Here is a 7,567-nt window from a genome sequence, read left to right as displayed (position 1 = left end):
ACCTTTTCATTTGGCTGTGTTTTTCTCCATCCATCCTCTGTATGGCCCGACCAGGAATTGAACCCGCACTGTCTGTGCAGACAGCAGCAGTGTGTAACATTACACCACCAGGGAATAAAACAAAAGACAATGTGATAACTATTAATTAAATATAATACAATTAAATAAAATGTGTTGCATTTATCTGAAATTGAATGAAAGAGTATTGGAGGAGAGGTCTTTTTTTTGTCATTACATATATGACCAAACATGTATTTGGTCATGTATGACATCTCCATCAGCATGTAAACATCCGCGCATATAAACACTGTGGAAACACATACAAAACAATGGACAGGCGACAGTGTGCGGTGATACAGTGAGAGAGAAAGTAAATGCAGAGCGATTGTGAGGTTACATTCGACGTTCTTCATTACGGAAATACAACCAGAACTCAGCTCACAGGACGAAGTGGGGGGGGTAAGTCATCGTTGATGCACTACACCGCCGATGGGGATGTCCATACAACTTCATAAAAAAATTGGAACTATCCCTTTAAACGATAGTACGTATATAGTAGTTCAAATACGGCTGCCATCAAGACAATTCATCACTTTTCACGAGTGTCTTCCAATAGTTTACATGGCAGCTGCCTGGCATATAAAAGGCCATGAGAAACTGTACCATCTGCCATGTGTGTGTGTTCATATGTGTGTTATCTGTGTGTGATTGCACCGTGAACTCAACCTGCAAGAGGGATGAGATCCATTCTCTCATCAAATATTCACCAGCAAGGCTCTCTCAGTAGCCCGACGCTGTAATGCACACACTTTGCCCTTGTTATGGCTGCTTGATGTATTCACTGAATTTGGTAGTTCATAAAATGCTTGGAGAGACCATATTCCTTGGATGTTCCTTTTTCAAATTCAGGACCAGCACTTCTCTTTTGCAATGTGTTAAAACTGCAATATTTTTTTTATATTTACCGTTAGCGATGTCAAAGATGCTGGCTGTGAGCTATTTATGGCACTCGGCTGTTTGTTATTATCATTCAGCACATTAAAAAAATACAGTTAACCAAGACATTTCTTTTTTTCAAAAAAATTGATAAAATATGTAATTTTATGAGAATAAAAATGTATTATAGGACAATTTAGTCATAACATTACAAAAGAAAAAAAGCTGTACTATGAGAAACAAAGATTAGATTTGGTTAAAAGTTATAGTACTACAATAATAAAGTCCAAAATATTCGGAAAATAAAGACAAACTACTAAGAGAAAAAATGCATAAAAAGAACATTGAAAATATTTGTAATGATCATAAAAAACAAGCACAAAAGTGTAATGTAATTAGAAAACACTCATACTAATAATATGCTTTATCACCAATAACACAAACCTGAGATGCATGCAGTTTTTTCTTTAAATATAAAAAAAAAAAACATCTGTGCATATACAGTAGTATCTACATGTGTTGGTTTGTATGCAGCCCTCGGTACAAAAACTTTGGACAACCCTACCTTCATGTGGATTGGACACTAGTCAGTAATATCTATCATTACCATAGCAACCCTGCATCACTTACTTTAATTGTAGAGGCGTCATTACCATCAGCTTTGCTGTTTTCTTCCAAAACAAAAGGTAAAAACTTGTGTATTTAAAAGTCCAAATGTACAAAGGGAGATCTAAAACATTAAGTATTACATTTGAGGCAAATCTTCATATAATAATGGCACAAGATCAGTGGCATTATGAGCATTAGTGTGCTTCCAGAAGATTTTGACGGATATTTCTAAGATGCCATTAAAGGACACACAATCTTCTTAACATTCTTAATCAAATCACTCACATAAATCCTCACATTTGTGAAATTATGCCTTTGCAGTTCTTCTAACGAGGTGGAGGAATACAGACATAATAAATGTGCTCAAAAACAGTCCAAATAATACAACGGCCATATAATCTTTTGTTTATGTTCCTTATGCAAAGATCCTCTGGTCTTCCTGTTCCCTCTGTATTTATTTTCAAATGGAAGTTGTTTTACTTTTTGTTTTATGTAGTTTCATGATGTTATGATGCTACTTAAAAAAAAAAAACGACCGACCTGTACAGTTAGTAGGTGTCAAATTTGTTTGTATTTGGAAGTCCAGCAGTGTCTAATTTGAGATGTCTTCTTGAGGTTTTCTTTGTAAACATGCTCTCCGTCTGAGGGCCAGCTGTTCAGGCTGTTGCTGCCACAAGTGCAAAGGTCAGAGTGATGTAATGGGAATGATGTGGGGATAAAGAAAGGGATTAGAGATGACAACCAGCGCCGACAGAGTCACAAATGTAGTGATTACAACCAGATTAATGACATAGCGGAGGCTGTGTCACACGTCTATATGAGCACACTTGTGCCTTTGGAATCAAACATACAGTAAACTACTTTGGAATCAATGAAACTGATCTAACCAAAGCAACACACTGTAAGATTTTGCATAACCATACCTGCTGTCACTTGTCATCAAAGGTTGATGTTAGATGTTTTTTACAGTGGTTAACGTATTTTCATGCTTAGAAAAATGAAGCCATTAAGGCTTGTTTTCCCGGCTCTGCTGTAGCTCTGAGGTGACCTCATGAGGTGGAAAACAGGTTGACTTTGTCCACCCATTCCATTTTGGTGCCATTTGGTGACTAGGGAAAAGGTGCCGGCTTCTACAGACTGGCTAAAATGGACTGTTAACACAATCAAATAAATAATCTTCTTGCTCCTCACAGCATTTTTGTGACTCACTTGCATCTGTTGCTTGACCCACTTGGAATTTGGGTAGCATGCAAAGCAGAAAATAATTTAAAAAGGTTTCCGACATGACTCATCACCTCAGGTGGAACTTCCTCTAATCTCATTTTCATTTTAAAGGCACTCACTCCAAAATTTACAAGGAAGCACTCTGCAGTTATCTCTTGTAGATCAGAGGTGTTTAAAATGCAGCCAATTAAACAAGAAAATGAAATAAAAAGCTCAGCATCGGACACACCAGTATCCATAGTGGCTCACCAGACAGAGTGGTCCTCAGCTTTATCCACCCAGGTAGCATCCCTCTAGCGTTGTACTGCCTTCAGAGTGTCCTTGAAGAGCAGTCATGGCTGATCGAGTGAACGCTTGCCTGTTGAGAGCTCGTCTTGGGAAGGTGATCCATTCAGTACGCGTGGCCAGCATAGCAAAGCTGGGAACGCATCAAGGTGGCATAGATATTCTCCATTCCAGTTCGCTGGAGAATCTCAGTGTCTACAACTGTGTCCTGTTTTTTGACTCGGAGCAGGGCCCTGAAACAGCTGCAATAGGTGCAGATTCTGGAAGATTGAGAAATCTTTCTGTGCTGGTTATTGTGTGTAGCTGCTCTATAGGAGTCCACAACTCAATATAAACGACCGGAAAATGATCATAATAGTTGTTTGGCACACTGTCCATGTTCATGTAAAACTTGAGTTTCATGACTCAGGCTCAGTCTTATGGCTCAGTCCTCTCAATGCAACTTCCTCAACAATGGAGAAAAGCGTGACAGATTATTGCCAAGGTCGACAAACTTGTCTGCTACTGCTAGCCTCTTTGATATAGTAGAATATCAAAGTGACTCATCCATTCTTTGATTTTTCAGTATGCAGCCCGTGATGGTAAAAGTATGGACACCCCCGTTGTAGATCGACCCTTCCTATCTCCCCTTCTTGAGCTGCAGGGACACAAAACAATCACGTGTTTATGTGTTCACTACAGCTGAATGTATTGAATCAGTGAGTGGGTGCAGCAGGAAGGGGTAAAGGCAGCTGCATGATTGTGATAACACATGTTGACTCACTGTGAAATGTGATGGTGTCTTTATCATTTCACATTCTCTTTGCATACTACACTCATTTGTGTGTCCATCTCATGTGCATGTATGCCATGTTTGCTGATGATAAATATATTCTTCCCATATGCAGGACAAGCTGCTGCCTTCACAGATTTGTGTTTCTTTTCTGCTTATCACAGCTGTTTAACCTTCACTTTGCACATCTATAAAACAAAATCATCGGAGGATAAAATTCTACCAATTCTAGCTCTGAGTTCTAGTGTTGTAGATTGATTATATAAGCAGTAAAGATTTTCTTGACGTTACTTGAATATATGGCAAGAACCCCGATGAGTATGAAGGAGGTCAAATTGTTATTTGTCTTCCAGCTGCCTGCCACACAATTTAAAAAATCAGGGATTATGGTTTTATAATCTATATACCCAACTGTGATAAGTGAATAATTTGCAGAGATTCACTTATCAACCGTGATAAGTGAATCTCTGCAAAATAGGATTTCTTATTAATTAAGAATCCTACTTTGCTGAGATTCACGTATCACGATTGGAACCAATTAACCATGATAAATGAGGGATTACGTGCATTAGTTTATTCAGAAAACCAAATAAATACACTGACCGGATGTTATTTACAATCCATCCATCTATCAATCCATTCATCTTCTTCTGTTTATCCACTTCAGCTAACTTAATTTCAGTGTCACTGTTTCTAGCCCTAGCTAATTTAACTAGAGTTGCAAAGTTCACTTTAGGTTCCAAGTTGTTGCTTCTTTTTATTTTTATTTTGTTTTTACCTGGTAATTTGCAAATGCAAAAGAAATTATTCTCTGTTCCATGTTGACACGTCCTGGTATTAATTACTACCACCCTCCAGCTGTCTGGCGCTCACAGAAATGTAATCCACACCCTTATTTGTTCTTAAACCTGATTGGACATTAATACATTCATTCAACGAGGCAGATTCTGTGGGAAAATTAATTGTCTTGCTGGAAATGACATAATAACGGTCTCATTAGTTGAATGCTTTGAATGGGGACACAAAATACGCAACACATTCTCACACATCTCAAGTATTTTCGAGTCATCAGGCTCAAGTCTGAGTCAATCATCTTTGATGATACTGTCAAGTGAAGTCTGAAATTGTGAAAAATATGACTCAAGTCCATATCACCCAAGTTCAAAACTCGATCGTATATGTTTTTTTGTTGTAAAGGATCCTGTTAACCAGCAACCATTTTCTTCTTTATTGATTGAGAAAGTAATGTTGAAATGTTTATAACTCGCTTATAGTAACTCGTTTGAATTACCATCAAAAACAAGTCACACCAAATGATTTGCATCTTCATCATGATCTCAATGTATGTCAACCTTACAGCTTTAAGGTAGAAGCAAAAACATGTACTATGTACACAAACTGTGCATGGCATTCTGCTTCATTGGAGCCTAACTGAGGGTAATTAAATTGACCTCACAATGTGTGAGCTCAAGAACAAGTGTTATTCATTCATGTGTGCCCAAAACTGCTCAGATAGCATCTCTTTACGCAGTGACCGTTGGACTTGTATAGAGAGCTAGAAAGGAAAGAGCTTTGATGAGGAGGGCTGCTTCAGAGCCTGTTGCTATGGTAGCCATATGGAATAAATCAGCTGCATGAATTCCATCCTCAAAATGCCTTTAGCACCCTGCTGGCACAGGTGGACCAAGGCGGAATTTGAATGAGTATAAAAGCTGTGACGCCCCAATGCAAAATGTGTGAGTGATAACAAATAATGGCAGATGGCAGATCACTGCAAAGCTCTACCAGCCTGAGTGCAAAATAAGCCATAATGAAAGGACGCATACCTGCAAGGATATTTGTGGTAGAACGACATTAACTTGACATATGCTCTAGGGATTACTTTTGTTTTTTTAATCTGTCATTAATTGACTCCAACCGAAGACAGATTACCATGCAGTTGTCCGTCCAAAACATGACAACTAAACAATTAATTGTTTTCTGCATGGAATGACTGCATGCGAGTCAGTCGAAAATATTGCAGTGAGTAATGTAATCAGAAGGAGCAGCCACTGTGCAGAGGTGTAATGTAATTTGCATTGTCACTCCGTTTTCCTCACTCAGCATAAAATCATGAGGACACACAGAACTATAGAGAAAATGACTTGTTTTGCATGACTGAGCTATTCATTTTCCAATCATTTCAATTGCTGGTGAAAAAGGGGCATTTCAACACTCACATCATCACTCTTTTTAACTAACCGTGGGCCTCGAGATGTCCAAATCGACAATTACATTGACATTACTTTACAGAGAGTTGTGTGATGCAACAAATGTGTTATGATTTTTGAATATTTTTAAATCTCTGCTTGTTTTGATTAGGCCACAACTCGCTACTACTCTGCTCTGGTCTACCCTTTAAAAGAAAGCCCAGTTGATAATGCACTGTTATATATGTACACTCCACACTGTGCAGTTAAAGTTTCATGGCTGTACTCTATTATGTTTTTTCATAAATATATTCATTAATAGATCGTGCTGTACCATGGTTGAATCCAGCACATTGTTAGTAAAAGGGAAAAAAATGCATATATAAACTAATGTTATATGCTTAAAATGAGCATTTTCAAGCATAAGAATGACTAAATAAACTAAAATACAAATACAATACAAGGCATTCAAAGATGTTGACGTAGTATTCTACAGTGGTCACTAGGTGTCAGTAATGTGACTGTAATGTTCGGTGAGACACACAATCACCAGACTTGATTGCCGGAACAACAGGTTTTAATTTATCGCACAACAGCCACAATTATCCCTAATAAAAGTCCCTAACAAAAACATGGGCTACCATTGCAGCCGTCACCAACGGCACTTCCTGTTCGATACTTTTCACATTTCTCCTTTTGGGATCACATGTGTAGTAACCCACACAAACATGACTCAAACTTTATTATGTCTACTATATTGGGTAATGCAAGTGTAAAGGTGTCTATAGGGGTGTTATTTAATGTCTAGAGGGCTTTAATGATGTTAACAAGTGTATTTTGAAGGTCATAAAATGTTCTTTTCTGCTCTAACAAGGAACATATTTGGAATTCACTTAATGTGGTCGAGTTTGGAACTGTGATTACGGGATTACGCTAGTCTAAAATGAAAAAATCCACAAAATATGCTCCAGACAATATATATTTTTCAGGGTGTAAGGTACACCCCAACTATATATTTTAATATACAATTATATTTCTCACTATGCAACAATTTGAAGATCCTTGGCTTGTGCAATAATACCGTGTTTGGATACAAATGACATGCTGGCTACATACTGCGCGCAGGCATTGATCTCCTGGTGTCTGCAAGCAGATACCAAGCAGACATTACATTGCGGTGCAGACAGGACACATGATGCTGCTAAGAGGGTTGGAGGTTGAACTGTGTGTATCTTATGACCTGTACTAAAGACTCTTAAACTCCATTTTTTGGGCTTGTTGTCATGTTGGAAAACTGCCATGTGGTCCAGTTTCACATAGGAGGGAATCTGCATCACAATGTCACAGGACCTGTTGGAATTCATGGTTTGGGCAGCACTCATTGTTGCGTCCTTTGCCACAAGTGAATAAGTGAGAGAGTCCACAAAGAGTTGCAACAATGTGTCCTCTTCTGGCAACCCCTTCCGGTGGGAATAATATAAAAAATCTATGTGTTAAAATTCGCAACTGCTGTATTGTCATTCGAGAAGATATACTGTAATAAAAATGCATG

Source organism: Doryrhamphus excisus, chromosome 6, assembly GCF_030265055.1.
Source record: "Doryrhamphus excisus isolate RoL2022-K1 chromosome 6, RoL_Dexc_1.0, whole genome shotgun sequence".
Classification (NCBI taxonomy): domain Eukaryota; kingdom Metazoa; phylum Chordata; class Actinopteri; order Syngnathiformes; family Syngnathidae; genus Doryrhamphus; species Doryrhamphus excisus.
This window is presented reverse-complemented; position numbering follows the sequence as displayed.